Source organism: Bos grunniens, chromosome 14 (genome assembly GCF_055505025.1).
Source record: "Bos grunniens cultivar Pamir isolate PY7600 chromosome 14, Bosgru_T2T1.0, whole genome shotgun sequence".
Lineage (NCBI taxonomy): Eukaryota > Metazoa > Chordata > Mammalia > Artiodactyla > Bovidae > Bos > Bos grunniens.
The window spans coordinates 81,668,495-81,691,746 of record NC_141178.1 but is presented as its reverse complement, the minus strand read 5'-3'; the positions used below and the strand labels follow the sequence as shown (position 1 = coordinate 81,691,746).

Genomic DNA, 23,252 nt, shown 5'->3' with positions numbered 1-23,252 from the left:
TGAAATGAGCCCATGGCTGGAAATTTACTTCCAGAGGACAAATGAGTTTGAAATGCTCAAAAGTGAGTCCAAGAGAAAAATGACCTCAAAAGTGGGACAAATTGCTGCTAGTGCGACACGTTTGGTGAACAACATCTTCCAGCAACTCCGTCCTGCGCTCCTGCCTCTGGGCCGGCTCCTGGCCACCCAAGCCACTCCCCCTCCCCCAAGGACTCCCATCCCCTTCCCCAGGGCTGCTCCCCCAGGGCTCCCTTCAGGACCTCCCTTTAAGGCTCACAACCCTCCTGGGAGAGGAGGCAGCACCGCCCACACTGCAGATGACAAACCGAGGCCCCAGGGTGCCGCAGGCTCCATGGCCACCGAGGGAAGGAGAGGAGGATGCGACCATGGCCCAGGTTGTGGGGTCTGGAGCTCTGCCAACCTGTAATGCCCCCACCACTGTCCTGCCCTCCGTGGGCCTGAGGAGTGAGGGAGGAGGAGGCAGCTGTGCCGGGCGTGCCCTGGGCCGGGGGTGTGGCATCACAGCCACCACCATCTTGGGGCACAGGGAACCCGGAGCTTGAGCAGGCCCCAGGCCACCCCGTCTGTTGCCCCCTCCTGCAAGCCCAAGACCAGTGGCTGATCCTCCACGGCCCCCCACCCAGCCCTGCGGAGTTTCTGCTCAGAGCGCCGTGGCTCACGGCTTGGCCGCCTGAGACCTGCACTCACACTGCTCAGTTCCGTTCCTCCCGGAGAAGCCCACGTGGGAATCACGGCCAAAGGGAAGAGAAACTGTTCTTCAACAGGAGCAAGAAAGACCCGCTCAGGCTGGAGTGACAGCTTGACTGAAAGAGAGATTCAGGTCAGTCCAGAGGGTCCCCCACCCCAAATGTGAGGCGGCTGAGCCCGGGACAAAGCCAGTGCCATACTGCCGGCTCACTCCTGGGAGGGGGAGCAGGAAAGGAGGGGGGCGGGTAAAGAGCCACTGATGCCTGGAGCCCCCCACGGGGGACACGCAGGACCAAGAAATGTGGCAGAAGCCTCCTGATCCACCCCCCCACACACAGGACAAGGGACAGACCTCAGACTCAGTTCACCAGGTCAGGGACTCCTCCAGCAGGCAGGGCAGAGGGAGAAAGCAGCAGCACCCGTCAGGGCATCGTCCAGTTTGACCTTGAGGACAGGCTCACACTGGGCAGTGCCACCGCCATTGTGCAAATGGCAAGGCAGGGGCAGAGGAGGTGACAGACTCAGAGCAGGGGGTTGGGGGCTGAGCCTGATGGTCTCCAGCGAGCAGGTGGGCAGTAAGTGGGCGCTGAGACCCGGTTCCGGTTTCTGGAACGAGGCCCTGGCATGGAGACATTCTGGAAAGGACCATAAATCACCAGGTGCTGACGGATGCAGGCAGGGTGGGGGGACACCTCGCAGCGGCATTCGGATGCCGGCATGTTTATGGGCTTCCGAGATGCTCACCAGGTGGAGAGGGAATGCTCGGCTTATTAATTTCCTAGTTAATCATGCGGGACGTTTGGTAATTAGAGCACTCTCGTCCCTGATCACGCTGGCCAGCCCCAGACTGGGCCATAAGTCACTCCCAGTGGTGGGAACAGGTGCCAGGAGCCACAGCCCCCGGACCTGACAACGGGAGGCACTGCTGAGGGGCCATCTCCGACCCCCACCATCTAGAGCCTCAGGCATATTGTGCGGGATCCCTGGCTCATCTGAACCTGGAATCATCCAAGTCTCCACCCCCGTGAGTGAACATGTGCGCCTTTTGTCTCAGCACGTGGGTCGTCCTGTGCAGCCAGCAGCCTGGACCGCTCCTGCCAGCGTCAAGGTTGCCGCGTCCCCAGTCACCATGCAGGGTCCCGTGGTGTGGCGGTGGCAGGGGACGTGGGCAGGAGGACACTTCTGGGACTGCGTCTGGTGCTGAGGTCAGGAGAGCAGGAGGCTGGCTTGAGAGGGGAACTCCAGCGCTTGAGCTGTGACCAAGGGAAGGCAGCAGTGTGTGCAGGGACCAGGGGCAGAGGCCAGCGCATGCAAAGGCCTGGGGGCAGAGAAGAGCTTGGGGAGGACTCTCTGATCGGGTCTGGGTGGCATGAGGGCCTACGGGGGACACCACCGCTAAGACATCACCCAAAATGGCCAGTTCTCTCTGCTGCTGCTGCAGCCTCATCTCATTCCCCTGGGCCTCGTCCCCCTGGCCTCCCCAGCACTTCTTACAGGACAGCCAGGAGTCCATCAGATCGTGACTCCCGCCAGTGCAAATCCCCGCCAGGGCTCCCGTGTGCTTTGTGGGCTGCCCACACTCTCCAGGCCTGTGGCCACAGCCAGTCTCCACAGATTCCCCTGAAGCCCCCGCTAGGCCATGCTGGCCGCCCACAGATGTGTCCTGATGCCCCGGGACCATGGCCTCTGCCAGGTGGCATCCTCGCCCCTCCTCTCTGCCAGTCACGGTCATGCTTCAGAGCGTCACTGAGGACCCTCCCCAGGGCAGCACCCCCGACCCTGTGGACCAGGCCGGAGCACTCAGCACCACGTGCCAGTTCTTCCCATGACGCGTCCCAGGTGCAGTCTTCCATCTGATCCTGTGACTGTTTGAAGCACATCCATCTCCACACCCCCGAGGCCGGGGGCCTCTCAAGGGAAGAGTGGCCTTTCCTCGTGATGTCCGTGGAACTTCTAGAGCCTGACATAGCATTGGCTGTGTGGTAAGCACACCCCTGTTCACAAACTTGGGAAAGCAGGTTCTCTGTGAATGAATGATATTATTAAGCAAGCTAGAGAAGATTGATTCGGGGTACAATTTAGGGTAGAAAAGGATGGATGGATGAACACCGACACGCACAGAGGCTCTCCTGGAGGGAGATGCTGGGGTCTTTCCAATCTTTTCCTGTGCTTTCCTGTATTTCTGACATCTGAAAAGAAAATATCTATGATCAGAAACCCACAGCAAAGAGTGAGAGGAGAAAGGAGCTGCCTGAAGTAACACGGGGACACGGGGTGTGTGTGGGACTAAAGGCAGAGAGGCGGAGCTCTGTGCTCCAGGGAATAAACTGTCCCCACGGGGCGCCGGCCTGGAGCTCCGGTCCCACTGCACGTGCAGACGCGGCTGGACAATCACGTGAGTAGGTGGCGGGCAGTGGGAGCAGGGTTCTCCCTGTTGGAGAAGGGGAGGGGGCTGGGGTGTTCCCCGTGGGGATGGATTGGCACTGGAGACACCAGGATAAGCACCCGTCTAGCTGAATAGAGATACAGGTGGGCACACACAGAAACGTCCACACATGCGTGTGCACCGGGTTGGTGACACACACACGTGTCCTTGCTCTGTCGGCTGAGAGCCTGGAGCAGTGACACCCGGCAGCAGCAGGCACCCCCAGCACCAGATGTTGGCTTCTAACCCCGTTCTCCAGGCGGGACTCCTTGGAGGAACAGCTGACTCTGGGATGGAGCAGGGCACACACGCGATGATCCCGGGGCACCTGCTGGGTCAGAAAGAGAGGATCTATTCAACCAAGAGCATCACCAGGGAGCATGTCAAGGTCGACAGGAAGAGCTCCTGGTGGCTGCGGCTGGAACAACTCCAGCAACAGAAATACTGTGGCCAGGGATTATACTCCAAAGAATGAACTAGTTACCCTTGAGCTCATACTGACATAAATACATGATTGGATAAATAAATAAATAAATCTGGACAAATCTCCCACGCCAAAAAATCCTAAATAATGTTTGCAGATACTCTGCCCTCATGGAGGGAGCAGGACCTCCCCTCCCTCTCTCCAGACACGGGCCCTGCACAGTGGCTCCCTTCCAAGGCAAACAGGACAGAGAGGGGGTGGCAGTGACCTTCACTGGAGAGCCTGACAAACACTGCCTTCGCCTGTGACCAAGGTCAACACCCACAGTCAAAAACAGTGTTGACAGCCTGTGCTCACGATATAATGTAGTGAGAATGGCATTGTTTGTGTTCTTCCTTCTCAAAACACATCACCCCTGTCTAATCATGAGAAAAACATCAGAGAAATTCTACAAAATATCTGACTCCCTCGAAACTGTCAAGGTCATCCAAAACAAAGAAAGTCTGAGAACGTGCCACGGCCAAGAGGGGCCTCAGCGTGGAGCAGGAAACTGAGATTTGAACAAAGACAGAGTTCATTTAATAACAATCTATCAATACTGATTTGTTAGCTGTAGCAAATGTACCACAGTCATGTAAGATGTTATTAATAGCAGGAAACGGGTGTGGGTATATGGGAACTCTCTGTACCATCTCTGAATTTTTTCTATAAATCTAAAACTATCCCACAATGTAAAGTTTATTTTTAAAATCACAGTGAGTTGTATCAACAAAAACAAATCAGAAAAGAACTGGCATCATTCTAAGAGAAAGAAGAGCAAGATTTGGGGACAGACAGAGACACAGAGGAGAGGCCACGTGATGATGGAGTCAGACAGCGATGGAGCTGCCAACATTGCAGGGCCCCAGAAGCCAGAGGATTCAGGAAGGACCCTTCCCCAGAGGCCTTAGGGGCAGTGCGGCCCTGCCCACAACTTTTGGACTTTTAGCCTCCAGGACTGTAAGAGAATCCACTCCTGTTGCTTTAAGCCACCTGTCTGTGGTGATTTGTTGCAGCAGTCCTTCGAGACGCATGCCATGTCCTACCATTTCATTCCTCATTTCACACTTGGAGGAATCAGAAAAGGGGATGCAACTATATTCCTCATTCATGGCTGAACTGCCTGCAGCTCAGAGAGGTTAAGACATGAGCCCAGGAGTGTTCAGCTCACTTCCTCATCCCACTGGCCTGGGGCAGCAGTGTCTGGTCTAAATTCACTATCAGGGAGGTCATGGCACTGTGGCCAGGCAAGGCAGGGCTAAGACCCAGCATGCGGGGTGCAAACCCAGCTCAGCCCATGGCTCAACCAGTCTGGGCCGCTGTAACAAAATACTGTACACTGAGGCCTCAGGCGTCAAGGACTTACTCCACACGGTTGTGAAGCTTGGGGGCTGAGAGGGAGATGCCAGCAGGGTCAGGTCTGGTGAGGACTCGCTCACTGGCTTTCAGACTTCTTGCCGTAGTCTCAGATCATGTGTCTCTTCCTCTTTTCATAAGGACACTAATTCCATACTGGGGCCCCACCCTCGTGACCCCATCTAACCTTAAATGTTTCCCAAAGGAAATGCCTGCCTCCAAACACCATCACACTGGGGATGAGGGCTGCTTGACTGGGGGACACAAGCATTCACCTTCCTATGGGCTGTGAGGCTTCAGGCCAGTCTCTCTGCCTCTCTGGATCTCGAGTCTCCCCATCTGTGAATCAGTTCCAGCAGCATTGCCTGCTTCATGGAGATGTTAAACGGTCAATACACGCTAATTACTTGGCAGAGCACCCGTGAAGATCTGTGTTCACCTTCCACTGGTCACCCTGACCACAGCCCCAGGCTCAGTGCCACAAATACCACACGAGTGGGACACCCCCAGCCCTTCTCACGCCTCTCCCTGAGGGTCCCCCTTGCTCCTTTCTGAAGCCCAGGCACAGGGTCTGCAGGGCTGTTGACACACCTCCCTGCTGTAGAAACTGCCCCCAAAAATGTGGGTGACTCATCTTCAGGGCACAGTTCACTCCAGCACCCCACTCTGCTGGGCCCAGGTCTCCACCTCCATCCCCCCCGGCCCAGGCCTGGCACTCACCCGCTTCTTCCTGCCGACACTGCTCACAGCCAGCCAGGACTCATCCTTGGCCACGTCCATTCAGCCAATCGAGAAGCTCTCCCTTAGTGGTGACATGTCACTCATGGGCTAGACCATTTCAAGCCCCAGGAAAGGCAACACCCCTTCTCCATGCACCTCCTCCCCATGTGGCTAGAGCCCCAGCTGTGTGACCTTGGCAGACCGCTTACCCCCTCTGACCCACATCTTTACTGTGAAATGTGAGTGATGACCATGACATCACAGAGCGGCTGCTTGGGGTCCATGAGAGTATCCATGTGAATGCCTCCAACTCAGCGCCTTGCCTAAGAGGTGCTTGAGAAGTGTCATAAATGGATCTTTCCCTCCTTTATGGTGAGTCAAGGGGACATTCTGCAGACAGGCCCCTGCCTTCATCATGGGGCACAGAAGAATCACTGAAAAACATAAAAATCACATTTTTACTGTTATTAAAGTAATAAGCATTGACTGCAAAAATCATAAAATTTTTTTTAAAAAGCTAAGACAATACCTAAAGGAATGATGAAGTGAAAGAAAATTACTGGCAATCTCATCTTTTGGAGCCATTAAAATGTTGGTAAATAGGTTTTTAAGCTTCATGTTCTACATTATTCTTAGAGCTGGAGAGCAGGAGTGATGGGGAGAGAGAGAGAGGATTGTGAGAAGTGGCCCCATTTGGGACACACTGCCTGTGCTCTGTGATCACGTGCAGTACCTCCCGCCATGGACAGCTTTCCACATCAATAAACTCAAGTCCACATCATCTCCGAGCCACCCGGGAGCCCACGCCACGGACCGGCCATTGTCTCTCTCACCTCCCTCTGCCGCTGCCCCTTCGGTTCATCTCCAGTCCCGCCTTGAACACTGGCTGGTCATTCACAAAGCCCACTGCAAGAGCATCATCACACTCACACCCACAGGCTCACACCCAGTGATTTCATCCACAAAGCCCACTGCAAGAGCATCATCGCACTCACACCCACAGGCTCACACCCAGTGCTTTTGTCATAATCCACCCCTGGGAGGGAATCGTTGGGTCAAAGGGTGTGAGCACTTTAAATCTTCCACAACACAGCCCAAAAAGGCCTTCCAGGAGCCACATGTCAGATGGCATCCCTGCCCTCAGAGTGTGGGGTGCCTGGTCCCCATACCTTTCCAGCCCCAGCACCAGCTTCAAGTAGGAGAGGGCAGGGGTGCCATCTGACATGAGGTTTCTGGACCTCAAGGAGCCGCTTATCCTCTCCAAATACTCAGGTATTTATTTGTGAGTGCACTTATGCCTGTATGCACATGTGTGTGCACACATGTCCCGTGGGCCCGTGTATGTGTATGAGCGTGTGCACAAGCATGAGTGAGCATTGTCTGCTTTCCCCTGAGAGTGTGAACTTCAGGACAGTTATAATTCAGCATTGCTTTTCTTGGCCTCCCCTCCCCCACTTTATTCCCTCAGAAATGAGCTCCAAGTATTTATTAAATAAACCCCGAAATAAAAATGGACAAAGATGTGATTCGGTCAATTTCCCAAGAAGAAACTAAAAACAGCTTAAAGACACTCAGCTGCTACTGCTGCTAAGTCACTTCAGTCGTGTCCGACTCTGTGCGACCCCATAGACGGCAGCCCACCAGGCTCCCCCGTCCCTGGGACTCTCCAGGCAAGAACACTGGAGTGGGTTGCCATTTCCTTCTCCAATACATGAAAGTGAAAAGTGAAAGTCAAGTCTCTCAGTCGTATCCGACTCTTAGCGACCCCATGGACTGCAGCCTACCAGGCTTCTCCATCCATAGGATTTTCCAGGCAAAAGTACTGGAGTGGGGTGCCATTGCCTTCTCTGAAAGACACTCAGACTTTGCTCCAATTCTACGTTTAATCAGCCACAGGATGTCTTTAAGGCTTCCTCTTTCCATGTTAGAGAAAGGATTGGGAGCGAGGTGAAGGCAGGTGCCTGACCCAACAGGCACAATGGGGGCCAGACCCCGGCTCCCCACCTGTAGACCACAGCCGCCATGGCCCCTGAGTGTCTGTCTCACGGGAAGCTCATCTGGGCTAATGGCTGAGAAAGGATTCTGCGAGGGGACATGCGGGACAAGTCAGCTGCTTTGTTTTCTCTTTCTGCAACCGTGGATGCTGAACTGTGAAGGCCTCCTTAGGACATCCGCTGTTGACAAGAGGGGAGAGTGAGGACGCATGTCACCAAGATGAAGGATCCAGTGCAAAGCTGCCTGTGGAGCTGCGGTCCTCGGGAATCTCGTGATGAAACATTCATGGGCCCCTCTGCCAGCCTCTTCCGAGCATTCTGCTCCAGGAGCTGCCGGTGTGGCGGGCTGTATAACAGTGGCCCTGACTGCAGGCACTAGAGTCTGACGTTACAAACAAGGATCAGGGGTACTCGCACCTGCCCTTTGTAAGAGGCCCCAAGATGGGCAGCCTTGTGCAGCCCAGGCGTCGGCGAAGGTGCCTCAGGACCCAGAGAGGGGTGACTGCGAGTGGCAGTCCCCGCTGCAGGCCAGGTGCTGCTCCGAGCACGTCACACGTGCTGGTCACCTGGCCCTCATGATGGCCCCCAACGTGGTCACTACTATTCTTACTTTGGAAGGGGAGAAAGTGAGGCCCAGGTGTGAAGTCCATCACCCTATTATCACAAACCATCGGCCGGAACTTGAGTCTGTGTCCATCTGCGCTGCGGGGGCACATGTTCTTTCTCCATCTGGTCCAGTGGGGCTGCTGGTCATGCGACCCCTTCCCTCATTACAAGGACCCAGGAAGGACTGCTAGTGGCCCCAGCCCTGGCACAGTGGGCAAGTCACATGGCCCAACCAGAGGCGATGAGACGTCTTCACTGGGATGTCTCTCGTGGACACGTAGGAGAGGGGCTCCCTTCCTTCCAGCATGGACGTGGGCTGAGGACCCATCTCCTGACCAGGCAGTGCCAGTGCTCCTCAGACAGCCTGTCTGTGCCGTGGAAGTGTTAGTCACTCAGTCATGTCCACCTCTTTGTGACCCCATAGAATGTAGCCCGCCAGGCTCCTCTGTCCATGGGATTCTCTGGCAAGAACACTGGAGAGGATTGCCATTTCCTTCTCCACGGGATCTTCCCAACTCAGGGATCGAACCCAGGTCTCCTGCATTGTCGGTAGATTCTCTACCATCTGAGTCACCTGGCCAATCCCTTTCCACGTATGGGGAGAGGGAATTCTGATATTCATGACATCCTGAAAATGTGGAGCATTTACTGTGGTGAAATAAATGGAAGAAAAGGAGCTTCAGGAAGGAGACCAGCTCTCAGAGCACATGGCTGCACAGTGTCCAGGGAAGTAAAGGAGCGATCGTGTGCACAGACAGCCACAGGGGCAGGGATGCAGGACAGGGTGGGTGGGGGATCTGGCCAGGCTTCTTTGGAGCAGCTGGATCCTCACCTTCTCACCATGCATGAGGGTATGCGGTCAGGGGCCAGGACCACACAGAGGCCACAGAGCATGGCCCAACCGTGGGGAGCTTACAAAGGGGATAAAGCCGTTACTCTCCAGCCCACTCAGGGCCTCGATTACAAGCTCTGTGGGCCAAGCCTTTGGCATCTGACAGATCAGAATTTGAATCCTGGCTCTACCACTAGCTAGCTGTGTGAGGTCAGGAAAGTTAGTTAACCTCTCTAAGTTTGACTTTTTTCATCTGAAAAATGTAAGATAATATCTCCTCCCTCTTAAGGTTGTGGCGATAAAGAAAAGAATTATATAAGTACTCAAAAAATGCTTGCTGTTATCATTGCTATTTTACTGTTGTATTGGGGGTGGTGATGACAGTAATGATTGTGGTGATGATGATGGTGGTAGTGATGATGGTGATGATGGTGGTGGTGATGGTGGTGAAGGTGGTGATGGTGGTGATGATGGTGGTGGTGATTGTGGTGATGATGGTGATGGTGGTGATGGTGGTGGTGGTGATGATGGTGGTGATGGTGATGATGGTGAGGGTGGTGATGCTGGTGGTGATGCTGGTGGTGATGGTGGTGAAGGTGGTGATGATGGTGGTGGTGATGGTGAAGGTGGTGGTGGTGGTGATGTTGAAGGTGGTGATGGTAGTGATGGTTGTGGTGGTGGTGATGATGGTGGTGGTGATGATGTTGGTGGTGATGATGGTGATGGTGGTGATGGTGATGGTGGTGGTGGTGATGATGATTTTGGTGATGTTGGTGATGGTGACAATGGTGGTGATGGTGATGTTGGTGATGGTGATGGTGACAATGGTGGTGATGGTGATGATGGTGGTGGTGATGGTGGTGGTGATGATGTTGATGGTGGTCATGGTGGTAGTAGTGATGATGGTGATGATGATGGTGGTGATGGTGATGATTGTGATAATGATGATGGTGATGGTAATGATGGTAGTGATGATGATGGTGATGATGGTGATGGTGGTGATAATGGTGATGATGACAGTGCTGGTGATCATGGTAGTGCTGGTGATGGTGATGATGGTGGTGTTGATAATGGTGGTGATGGTGATAATGGCGGTGATGATGGTAGTGGTGGTGATGGTGATGATGGTGGTGATGATGATGGTGATGGTAATGATGGTTATGATAGTGTTGATGGTGGTGATGATGATGGTTATGATGGTGATGGTGGTGACAGTGATGGTAGTGATGGTGATGGTTATGATGGTGATGATGGTGGTGGTGATGGTGATGATGGTGGTGATGATGGTTATCATGGTGATGATGATGATGGTGGTGGTGATGGTGATGATGGTGGTGATGATGGTGATGATGGTGGTGATGGTGGTGATGGTGATGGTGATGATGGTGGTGTTGATAATGGTGGTGATGGTGATAATGGCGGTGATGATGGTGGTGATGATGATGGTGATGGTAATGATGGTTATGATGATGATAATGGCGGTGATGATGGTAGTGGTGGTGATGGTGATGATGGTGGTGATGATGATGGTGATGGTAATGATGGTTATGATAGTGTTGATGGTGGTGATGATGATGGTTATGATGGTGATGGTGGTGACAGTGATGGTGGTGATGGTGATGGTTATGATGGTGATGATGGTGGTGGTGATGGTGATGATGGTGGTGATGATGGTTATCATGGTGATGATGATGATGGTGGTGGTGATGGTGATGATGGTGGTGATGGTGGTGATGGTGATGATGGTGATAATGATGACAGTGATGGTGATGATTGTGATGATGATGATGATGGTGATGGTGATGACGGTAGTGGTGATAATGGTGGTGATGGTGATGATGGTGGTGATGGTTATGGTTATGATGGTGATGGTGGTGATGGTTATGATGGTGATGATGGTGGTGATGGTGATGATGGTGATGGTGATGAGGACCACATTGATGGATGATACTGTTGGTGTTGATGATGATGATGGTGTTGATAATGATGAAAATCCTCTACAATCCCTGAGGCATGGAGCCCGGTTTTGAAGTTAGGAAGCAGTGAGTCTCTCTCATCATTCTACTCTTGGGTACCATCCCTGAGATCATACTGTTCCCTCTTCTCATGACTCTATAGCTTCTATGTATGAGAGAGAGCTGTCCAGGAGGCTCCTAAAGATAAGTGATTTGAGTTGGGCTGGGAAGCATTCAATCAAATTCCATATCACTGCAGTAAGCTTAAGGTGCACCAGGAAAATGGTAGCCAGGACCTGTGCTCCCATTAAAGGCCTCTGAGCCTAAAATAGGGGAGGGTCTGCAGGAGCCACCTGGCCCTACAATCCTGGGCTAACCTCCTCCCCTGAGGAGACTGGGCCTGCTACTGACACCATGACCCCCAGAGGCAGGCACAGAAGAGAGACCCAGCTAAGGTCATAGATGAAAGAGCTGATGAGTAGGTGGAGGAGCGGTGATGAAGCAAGAAGGACTTGGAGAAGGACTCCAGGTAAGCTCTGAACTTGCCCCCACCAGTCAAGGCACCCTGGCAATAAAAAATCAGTAACCCCATTTCTTATCATAGCGTCAGAAGTCAGCTCCAACAGGTTTAAGTAAGATCCAGAGCCTATAACACAATAGCCAAAATGTCCAAAGTTTCCATTGAAAAGTACTCACCACACCAAGAGCAGGATGATCTCAAACCAAGTGATAAAAGATGATCCATAGATGCCATCAGTGAACTGACAGAGAAGTTAGAATTATCAGACACAGAGTTTAAAGCAGCCTTCATGAAATGTTCTAAGAACAATTACAACTTGTGACAAATGAAGAAATAAGAAATGTCAGCAAAGAAATGGTAGATATAAAAAAAACTGATTGAACGTTTAGAACTGGAAAATACGATAGCTGAAATTTTTAAACTCAGTAGACGAACTCAACAGCAGAATGGAGGGAATAGAAGGAAGAATCCATGAACTTCAAGATAGAATAACAGAAATTAGGTTTCCCTGGTGGCTCAAACGATAGAGAATCCACCTGCAATGTAGGAGACCTGGTTTCATTCCCTGGGTCAGTAAGATGCCCTGGAGAAGGAAATGGCGACCCTCTCTAGTATTCTTTCCTGGAGAATTCCATGTACAGAAGAGCCTGGAGGGGTTGAAGAGTCTGACATGACTGAGCAACTAACAGACACACACACCAAATCTGAGCAATATAGAGAAAATGCACCCCCCCTCCAAAAAAAAGCACTAACAGAACCTCAGGTGTGTGTGGGACTATAATAAAGATTCCTGTCATCAGTGTCCCAGAGAAAGAGTCAGGAGCTGGATAATGTTCCTCAAGAAAGAATGGCTGAAAATCTCCCAAATTAAATGAAACATAAGCATACAGATTCAAGAAGGCAAGAGAGCCCCATATTGGAGAACCAAGGAAATCCACACAAAGATTCATCTTTGTCAGGTTTCTGAAAACCACACAAACAGAAAATCTGGAAAGCAACCAAAGAAAAACAACACTTTACCCAGAGGAGGAAAGCAATTGGAACGACAGTGAATTTCTCATCAGGAATTATGGAGGCTGGAGGGAAGTGAGAAAACATGTTTCAAGTACTGAGATAAAAGAGCTGTCAACCCAGAATCATATATCCAGTGAAAACATCCTTTAAGAGATGGGGAAAATCAAGACATTCTCAGGTAAAGGAAAACAGAGAATTTGTCTTGTGAACAGAACTACTCTTAGAGATGGCAAAGGTGGTTCTCTAGACAGAAGGGAAACAATAAGGCCAAGAATTGTGGAACATCTAAACCCCCACAACCAGAAAGGAAGGATGAACAACAGAAAGAATAAAAATACAGCTAAATGCAATACTTTTTTATGGTTATGCTTGACAGTTGATGCAAATATTGTAGCATTGTCTGAGGTTCTAAGTTTATGTACAGAAAATACTTTATTATATTACAAATAAAAGATGGTAATGAGACATAAAGGGAGGTAAGTTTTCCGCTCTTTGCTTGGACTGGTTAAGTGCCAACACCAGCAGGCTCTGATGAGCTGCATTTGTGTAGTATAACAACCAGAACAGCCCCTAAAATAGCTGCAAAAAGAGATGCACTCAGTTACACTGCAGATGGATCAAAACAGAAGCCTACGAAAAACTTTTCAAGTAACCCACAGGAAGGCAAGAAAAATAAAAGAGATCAAGAAAAATCAGAAAGAACAAATGGAAAACAAAAAATAAAACAGCATCCCTTTTTTAAGACAACATTACCAATACTTACATTATATATAAATGACCTAAATATGCCAATTAAAATACAGAGATTGTCAGAGTAGATTAACCAACATAACTGAACTATATGAAGCCTCCAAGAGACTTACTTCAGATATCAAGATATAGGTGCTGAAAGAAAAAGACAGGAGAAGTTATATCATGCAAACATTAATCAAAATCAAGAGCACTCGTGTTAGTGCTGATACATCAACAATACGTAACAGTCCTAAATGAATAGGAACAACATCTGAGCTGCAAAGTATATGAAGGAAAAGACTGAGAGAACCTAAGGGAGAAAAAGACACATCCACAAGTACAGTTGGAGACCTCAACACTGCTCTCCCAACAACAGCACAACAACCCAGCAGAAAATGAGGACAGAGAAGAATGTAACAACATCCTCAGCAACAGGCTCAAACCAACATCCACTGAACCCTTCACCCAACCACAACAGACACACTTTCTTCTCAAGTGCCGGCAGAACATAACACAAGATAGGCCGTCTCTTGGCCCATAAAACAAACCTCAAAAAATTAAAAAAAATTGGAAGTGTAGTGTAGTCTCCAGCACCAGGGAATCCAATGAGAAATAAATAACAGAAAGGCAACAGGAAAATCTCCAAACACTTAATCCACACATCAGAGTGGAAGTCCAAAGGGAAATAAAAATACATTGAACCAGATAAAAATGAAAGTGCAACATACTGAACTCTGTGGGACACAGCTAAAGCAGCGCGGAGAGGGAATTTTATAGCACTAAGTGTCTACATTAGAAAAGATGAAAAGTTTCGAGTCAATAATAAGCTTCCACCTTGAGAACCCAGAAAAAGGAGACTGAATAAAGTGAAAGCAAGCAGAAGGAAGGACATAATAAAAATAAAAGCAGGAGTCAACAAAACTGAACGCAGAAAAACAACAGAGAAAATCAATGAAATGAAAAGCTAGCTCCTTGAAACGTTCAATAAAATTGACAAACCTCTAAAGTACTCAATGAAGACTCACCTCCTCCTCTTGCCCTCTCAGAGGTAAGCTGGTCCCTGGGCAGCTCTTCACAGTCTTCAGGACACCTCTGTGCCCAGCATCTCATTGAAACATCGGGACAACTCTGGACCATGGACAAAGCACCGATGTCCATCTTAGCAGTGAGGAAATCAAGGAGTGTGCTTTGCTCAAGGTCTCCCAGCGGCAAGGAGCAGGACAGGCTCAGAACAGGGCAGGCTTGGAACCGGGCTGGCTGGTCCTGTCCCCACCCTTGCTCAGTAGACATGGCTGAGTCTGGAGCAGGGCTTCAGGGGGTTGTGCTTCCTCCACAGAGGAGCCCCTGCCTCTGTTCAGGTTGCTGCAGGATTAGCTGAGTGCTTTAGTTTCTTCATCTGTAAAATGAAAATAATGGTCCCTGGATGTTGTGAGAGTCAGTTGAGTTAACAATCTGTTGTTGTTGTTGTTCAGTCACTCAGTCGTGTCCGACTCTTTGTGACCCCATGGATTGCAGCACACCAGGCTTCCCTGTCCTTCACTATCTACTGGAGTTTGCTCAAACTCACATCCATTGATTCAGTGATGCCATCCAACCATCTAATCCTCTGTCATTCCCTTCTCCTCCTGCCCTCAGTCTTTCCCAGCATCAGGGTCTTTTCCAATTAGTCGGCTCTTCGCAACAGGTGGCCAAAGTATTGGAGCTTCAGCCTCAGTCCTTTCAATGAATATTCAAGGTTAATTTCCTCTAGGAGTGATATACTATAAAGAAAGCTGAGTGCCGAGGAATTGATGCTTTTGAACTGTGGTGTTGGAGAAGACTCTTGAGAGCCCCTTGGACTGCAAGTAGATCCAACCAGTCCATCCTAAAGGAAATCAGTCCTGGGTGTTCATTGGAAGGACTGATGTTGAAGCTGAAACTCCAATACTTGGGCCACCTGATGCAAAGAGCTGACTCATTTGAAAAGACCCTGACGCTGGGAAAGATTGAAGGCGGGAGGAGAAGAGGACAACAGAGGATGAGATGCTTGGATGGCATCACCGACTCGATGGACATGGGTCTGGGTGGGGTCCAGCAGTTGGTGATGGACTGGAGGCCTGGCGTGCTGCGGTTCATGGGGTCACAAGGAGTCAGACACAAGTGAGCGACTGAACTGAACTGAACGGACATAAAGCACTAAAGTGTCCCTGAGTTATGGCGAGCTCTGTACACATGTTCAGTTACCATTATAGTCATTCCCCCATTTATCCAAGGGGGACACATCCTAAGACCCCTGAAATGAATGCCTGAAACCCTGGACAGGATGGAACCCTATATGTGTGCACTTTCTTTCTTCCTGTATGAATGGGAGGGTCGTGTATACAGCGTGGACATGCTGGCAAAGGGATGACTCTCCACTCAGGCCAGATGGAGACAGACAGCAGGAGATTTCATCACACTCCTGAGAACAGCACACAATGTAAAATTTACGAAGTGTTTGTTTCTCGAACTTTCCTTTCAATATTTTAGCCTGCAGTTGACCACAGGTAATTGAAATAGAAAGTGAAATGCAGATAAGGGGAGAGTACTGTTCTCAGGAATGTCTGGTCCTGGGCCTTCTGGAGACTAAGCACCCTGGGGAAACTGAGGCAGAAAGCTGCCTGTACACAAGGAGGCCCTTCCAATTCTGCCTGGGTTTAGCCAGAAGGAGGCATTCTGACCCAACTCTAGGATGGTCCCACCCTCCACAAGCTTCACTTCCATTCCTTCCAGCTTTTGCATTTTCCTTTGATTAACAGTTTTAATAAAGAGGCATAATGTGAGCTTCACAGCAAATATCTGAAGAAGTAGGGGGAGAATGTACAAATAGAATCTCCTGAAGGAACTTGCTAAGGTATCTTGCTAAGCTCCCAGCTGCCCCCAAGGAGATCTAGAGCCCAGAGCCAAGGCCCAAGTGCAGAAGCTGAGACCCGTGAGCTTCCTCAATTCTGGGAGGGCATCATTGCTCTGGATCCCACTTTCGGGCAGCCCTGCAGCCCTCCCCCTACCCGCCCAGATCCATCCCAAGACCGTGAGCTGAGCAGCCGGAGGGGAGGAAAGCGGCCGAGAGGGAAGTCTCTCTGCAGATACGCTGGTTCGCTCAGCTGATGCTCAGGAACCTCGCAGGCCTCTGCTCTCCCAGAGCCACCTGTGCTGCAGGGAGCTGAGGACGAGCCAGCTTCAGGGACAAATTCGACCCAGAGGCCAGAGGGAGGGACCCCAAGGTGGACGCCCGCTCTGGTCCCCAGCCTCAGACATTGCCTGGCCCAACCCTCCCACCCCTGCAAGTCCTGCTGAGCCCTGATGGCGGTCAGAGGCTAAGCCCTGGCTCTGATCACCGGCTGAGCCCTGGTCCCAGCCGTGAACATACATTCTAAGGCCCGGCCATCTGAGGAATGTGAAGAACCTGCCCAGGACAGTGGAAGGGGCCGTGGATGGCCAGACACAGTCCCCTACCTGTCAGCCACAGTGTGGGACGCTGCAGCCGCGTGACAGGGCCTCGGAGCCCTCTGGAGGACATCGTGTCCGTCATGGAGGCTCATGGCTCATCTGGCCGTAGCCCTCCTGGGACCTGGGATGAGGGGCTGCTCTCTCTGCCCTGCTCCCTACAGCCAAGCCGGTGTGAAAAGTTCAGGAAAAGCTCTTAAAGGAAAATGCCTTTATAATGTCGGGCCTGAAGTAGCACTCCCTTCCCCCCAGTTAATAAGCGGTTGTCCAGATAGTCAGCTCTATTTTGGAAATAAACGTCTGTCAGCGCTCTTCACCTTGCAGCCCAACTCAAGGTCAGCCCTTCGCCTCTGCTCCCCGCTGAGGCGGTGCCAGGACACTAGGGTCAGGGAAGGTAAAACCCCAGGGGTCCCAAGCAGTTTGGCAGGCTGGGCAGGCTCTGGGTCCGCCCGGGGCCTGAGAGGGAAACAAGCGGCCGGTGGCCAGACCTGTGGGTCAAGTTCAGCCCCTTCTCTGGACCCAGGACACACGTGTCCCCAGCTGTGGCTCAGGATATCATGCCTAGTGATAGTAATTACCACACAGGAGTCAGCCTGGTGCTGGGCTGTTCACAAAGCGTGTCGCCAACAGGCTCTCTCAGTGCTGCTAGGAGGGAGGTCACGGCCAGAGGGACACGGCCACCAAAAACGGAGCACGCACAGTCAGCAGGCCCCCGGAGCTGGCCGGCCCTGGAGACAGGCGTGTAATTAGTCCTGAGCAACAAGCTCGGGTCACAAGGCCGGGGGCAGGTCTGGACCCAGAGCCCGGGTCTAACCAGCATCCTGCTACAAGCCTCCAGAGAAACCTGATTCATGGGACCAGCTTTATTACTTGCAGGGCCCAGTGGAAAATGAAAATACGCTTAAAAATGAAAATGTCAACACGGCCAAAGCAGAGCACTAAACCAAGTGCCTATAGAGGCCTGGTGGTCTAGTAGGGTGATAAAAAATGATGCTTTATTTTGTCAAGTTGAAGATGTCATGGGTTCTAAGACACCATGGTTTTTGTGTGACATTAAGAAAAAACACTGCCAGTTACAACACAGTGCCCCTCGACAGGCCTGCATGGCCATGGCCCCGTCATGCCAATCTACCCCAGTAATCACCATCATCTCTTTGGAGGGGTTTGGTGGTCTCTCCTGCCTTCAGCCGCACTGCTCGGCCTGTGCAAGATATTCATCTTCGTACAAAACAGAGCAATCTCCTCTCTCCGGGCCATAAAGCACACACGTGTTGCTCTGTATGAAAATATGGAACTGAGGTCATTTCGTCAAGGATGAACATTGGCTTTGCTAATGTAAGAGGGAACCCTGCCACTCTGCTTCTGCTGTAAGTGATGACTCCCATTGCTTGCAGAATCAGAGTGTAAATTTTTCGAAGTGATTTGAAATAACAATTAGACTCAACACAAGCAATGTACCAACAGCACACACACCTCAACTAGAGGGAACGCAGTATGAACAGCTGTGTATCAGCCAGCTGCTGCTTTGTAACAGACCTCTCCAAAAATGAAGAATTGCTTAAACAATATCATTAAAGCAAGGCAGTTGCTTAAAACAGAATTTCGCAACAAGCTTGTGAGTCTGTAGAGTGACAGACCCAGGAGGTTCACCCATACATGCGAGGTGAGCTTTGAATCAGGTGGGCGGCTCTATGGGCCTAGGTTGAGTCCTCTCCTGTGCTGGGGAGTGAGCTGGCCATGGGCTGTTCTGGAAGGATCATGGCTGGGACCACCTGCCCCCTCTGTGGTCTCATCCCCCACGGGCCAGCCAGGGCAGTCCCAGGGGGAGAGCAGAGCTCATGGACCCTCAGGGCTGTGTGACACACACGGGGCTCTACCCCACCCCTGGGACGAGCTGGAGAGCGGCCGTGCTCCTCTCTTCCTTGCTCCCCGTGCAGTGACGTCATGCTGGCAGCCATGGTAGGAGAATTTACACCAAGGAAGTTGGCAAATGTCGCAGATCCTGCGGCATGGGGTATCTGGGGGGAATCTGTTATGCCAGCATCCCACTGGCCACATCCCATTGGCCAAAATGAGTCACGAGGTCAAGACCGATCAAGGGATGGGAAACAAATGGGTGACTGGCTCCCCACATTTTGCCTGGAATTTTCCCAACTACAGCACTGAAGGTCCCATGTCCCCAGAGTCCCAGCTCCAGGCCAACCATGAGGACTGGTCACCGTAGGAGCAGACACACTCTCGGGGGAGAAGCAGCGAAGTCACGTTGCCAGGGGGAGGGATGGGAGGCACGTTGCAGGCAGGGGAGCTGGGCAGGAAGTCCTGGCATAGCTTCCAGCAATCCCGAGCTGTGGCCAAGTTCGGGTCTGCACGTGAGCAGCCGCATCCTGGAAACATCCCAGGTGACAGCAGCTGTGAGACCTCTGCACCCAAAAGGCGCATCCCCAGTTCGGGGGAGTGGAAGTTTGGGGCACATGCTCATGAGAGTCCTGAGCAGGAAGCTGGGGCTGGGTGCCCGCTGGGAGGAGCAGCCGAGGACTCGGCGGGCGGGCAGTTAGGAGGAGGATGCCTCCAGCCAGGCTCTGAAGAACCGCGCTCTCTCTCCCGACTCCCAGAACAAACAGCCCGCGGCCTCTTCTCTTTCTCCTGGTCAAGTGCGCAGCTCAGATGGCCCTTTTAAGTCCAGCAGGCTGGGGCTGTGCTCAACGTGGAGGGTCAGGGGAGCAGCGTGTGGGATCTCTCTGACTCGGGCACCCCTGGGGGTGACAGGGCCAGAGGTGACAGAGTGTCTGGGCTTCAAAGGCTGCTGCGCTGGGGCGGGAGCAGGTGGAGGGGCGGCCTCGCGCTGACGAGGCAACACCGCAAACAGAGCAGCGTAGCAGCAGGACGACACGGCCGAATGCCAAAGCAAGGTCCAGGCCCCAGGGACACTTGACACATGCGGGGGACAGTGTTGGAACGTAGACCTGGCTCAGGCGGTGCTGTTGGCATCTAGTGGGTGCTGCTAAACTCCCTACAGAGCACGGGGCGGCCCCCACAGAGAAGGGCCACCTGGCACCAAACAGCAGCTGAGAGAAGATGAGGGCCCTGAGCGGGACAGTGCTCCTGGGGAAGGACCATGCCCATCAGGTGACCTGGCCTGAGCCCGCCCGGCCCTCCCCTCATCCCAGCTCCAGGAGGCACAGAGCAGCCCCCGACCCAGGGACACTGCAGCCCCGGCTCCCCAGCCCAAGAGAGCAGGGTTCCCGGAGCCCCAAGAGCCGGCCGAGCAGGCGCTGCCTCTGCGGGAAGCTGTTTGCTATTCTATCCTGGCCCCCAGCACAGCTGGCTCCAGGCCCAGCACATGGGAGAGGGGCTAACCTAATTGCACTAATGGTTTGTAATCAGACGTAAATAGGGTGTTTGTACACACGAGCGCGTGGAGCTGCAGGTGTGGAAGGCAAGTCCCCCGGGGCTCCCAAAGGCTCGTGTCGCCTGCCAGCTGAGAAGCCAGGGCCTCCCCAGGCGCCTCCGTCCTGCTAAGTGGCTTAAACCTCCCGGGCTCCCACGCTGGCTGGAGAGGACAGGTGTCAGCAGACTGCCCAGCAGACTTCCAGATTCCCTGGTGCCCCCCAACCCTGTCTGCCATGACTTTCAGGCCCTCGGGTGAGTGACTCAGAGACAGCGAAGCACGCTAGAGGCTGCAGACCCGGACTTGGCTACCCTGAAGTCACCAGCGCCTGTGGGCACAGCGAGAAACCGTGAACAGCAGCGTCCCCAGGTGCCCCAGGGTGCTCGGGGCTCTGAGCCACCTTGTTGCCACTTAACCAACCCCCCTTGAGTACTCACCACTCCCAGCACCACGCAATCCCGTCACGTCCACGACAGCGCACGTGGGCAGTGTCGTACTATCATCCCCATTCTACCAATGAGGGCACTGGGGCTCAAAGAGTTTCCCATGACCACACAGCTCCCGAGAGGCGTAGGCTGCCGGCCGAGTCCGAGCCGGTGCTCAGGGGAGCGTGACTCATCTTGCTGAGGCAGGCAGATGTCAAGGGAAGCGTGACAAGGTGGTGTTGATTGAGTAGGGCTTTGCAGGATGCGTAGGAGTGGCCCGGTGAGGCTCTGGAGGGTGTTGCCCTTGCAAAGAAAGAGGAGGGGCCTGGTATCTCCTGGGACCATTGATAAACACGCGTTCTGGACAGTGAGAGAGGAAGGGTGATGTAGGTGAGTCTGAAAAGGCAGGTGGGGGCCAGGTTGGGGGTCCACTGTCAGGATCAAGTTACTATTACTATGCTGGGAACTTGTGGCTTGGGTGAGGAGGAATGCAGCCAGGAGGGCTGCATGCAAGAGGCCACACATGTCCGAGCGGAGTGGAGAAAGGAGACGGAGGCAGGCAGGAGCCTCCTTGGGGGCCTCGGGAGGCAGTGTGGCCCTTCCCACCCCTTGACTTCAGACTCGCAGCCCAACCAGAAGAGAATGATGCCAGGTTTAAGCCTCCTGCTGTGAGGCAGCTCTGGGAAACCGACACGACAGACTCCCACGTGGGAATGCTCACCATCCCTAACCCCACACTCCTGCCCTCCCTGGGGCCACCCACGTGGGAACGCTCACCATCCCTAACCCCAAACTCCTCCCCTCCCTGGGGCCACCCACGCCCGGCCATCCCATCTCACTCCTGGGCCCCACGCACCCCTCAGCCAAACGCAACCAACCCCGCTTTTCGGGACTTGGTGCAGACAGTCTGGGGGGCGGTGGTGCTGGTACAGTGGGGTGGTCCCCCCTGCCCACGTGAAGGGAAAGAGCTCCCCACTCATGGCTCCTGCATCCCCACACCAACTCTCTAAGGAGCTCGACACCTACCGAGCCCATTAGCCAGATGGACACCGTGGCAGAAACCACATCTGAACCCAGGTCTGGGTTTCCAAGAAGCATTCCTTCTCTGCTCAGCCCTGCCAGGTGCTGGCGGTGGGGGGGGACTGGACATTTGGGGTGCACCATTTGAGCAGAGAGCAGACGCCTCCCCTACCGATGGCACTCCAAGATATATTTTAGGGGTGGGGCAGCAGGCTGTTGGAGCACAGAGGAAGGGGGGCCCTCTGCCACCTCCACCCACAAGGGTGACCAAGTCACCCACAGAGCCTGGGTTCTGAGTGGCACACACGTCCTGTATCCCAACTGCCGTGCTCTGCCTCCCTGCCCTTGCCAGGAACCAACTGAGGAGCTGCACTCTGCACAGATTCCCAAGCTCTGCCCTGAGTGGAGACCCTGCTCAACCTTCCCCCTCCCTCAAGCCGTCTAGTCCCTGGCGCCCCCCTTTGCCTTCTCTCGGAGGCTCTGGGTCTCCCTTCCCAGGCTTGGCTGCAGCTCCTTGGTAACCTCCATCCATCCTCGGACAGATACGTAGCCCCACCCAGGATGCCTCAAACCCCACCAGGCACTGGGGACCGAGAGGTGGGACCACACCCACTCTTGGTGACCGTGGAGATACATTGTTAGAAAAACGGGGTGAAGAGCATGTGCAGAGAAGAACGCAAGGAGAGGAATCTGTCCATGATATGCACATATTTAAGAAATGATGGAAGTTCAAAGCAAACACTTGAGGAGGGAAAACTCTGCACCCCGAGAAGGAAACAGACAGGATGGAGGAGCCGGGAGCCAGGGGAGGAAGCGAGAATCTCCCGAACGTGCCAACGTTCTGTGTAATTACACAAGACTGAATTTTCAAAAAACAATCTCTAAAAGCTAAAAGCAAAACAAAACCAATGAAACTAGCAGGGTATCGGATTGGTAGCATAACAACACGGAAAGGAGTCATCTGAAGGGAGTTTAAACCATTGTTTTACCATCTATTCCCAAGGGTTATACCATGAGGACAGAAAGAATTTCAAAAAGAAAAGTCTGTAACGATTCTCAGTAATCGTATTGTTAATAATAATATTGGCAGTGATATTCTGAAACTATATTTGTATAAAGATGAAATGAATACATAATTATTTTAATGTCACTAGGAACCAAGTCTGTCAATGTGAGGAAAAGGAGAGACAAAGTCGGGAAATTAAACAAAATTCTGTAAGCCTAAATTTGGCTCTTTTCTTTATCTTAAAGAAGAAAACTTCATAGCCAAATGAAAGGCTCAGAAACAAAGACCAAACCAGGGATCAAAGTGCCAGAAAACAGCCTCTTGATGTCATCTGTCATTCAAAGGACCTGGAAGTCCTTGGAGAAGTGGTCGACCCTAGGGGCTGGGAGACCGTAGGCAGGAGAGTGAGATGCGGTCAGAGAAGCCCTGGGTCATGTGGAAGGACTCAGGGGTCACGACGAAAAGGTCTCCACAAGCTGAAGATGGGACAGTTTAAGGATCAATGCAGATTATAGCAGCAACAGATTGAAACACATCAGGTCCAAATCATGAGTTCAAAATGACGGGGGAACCTCACAATTGCCAAGGATACAAGAAACCCAGCTCATTGTTTTGAAAACTAG

At 52.4% G+C, this 23,252-nt stretch overlaps 2 long non-coding RNA genes across 13 annotated transcripts; one reads left to right on the top strand and one right to left on the bottom strand.

The window, feature by feature from the left end:
• The first annotated feature begins 250 nt into the window (after positions 1-250).
• LOC147359766 (uncharacterized) lies at positions 251-4,281 on the top strand. Of its 8 annotated transcripts, XR_015140375.1 has the most exons (6): positions 251-395; positions 645-841; positions 1,590-1,732; positions 2,548-2,690; positions 2,923-3,103; positions 3,393-3,695. It is a non-coding gene; the product is annotated as an uncharacterized LOC147359766 (long non-coding RNA). The 8 variants fall into 8 exon arrangements; XR_015140377.1 differs by lacking the exon at positions 2,923-3,103 and having other exon boundaries at positions 252-395; XR_015140372.1 differs by lacking the exon at positions 251-395 and having other exon boundaries at positions 492-841; positions 2,472-2,690; positions 3,393-4,281.
• LOC147359765 (uncharacterized) lies at positions 2,728-6,106 on the bottom strand. Of its 5 annotated transcripts, none has more exons than XR_015140379.1 (4): positions 5,673-6,106; positions 5,228-5,320; positions 3,381-3,464; positions 2,728-2,897 (listed from the first exon to the last, which is right to left on the bottom strand). It is a non-coding gene; the product is annotated as an uncharacterized LOC147359765 (long non-coding RNA). The 5 variants fall into 5 exon arrangements; XR_015140381.1 differs by having other exon boundaries at positions 3,381-3,461; XR_015140382.1 differs by having other exon boundaries at positions 5,228-5,317; positions 5,673-5,861.
• Between the last annotated feature and the right edge of the window lie 17,146 nt (positions 6,107-23,252).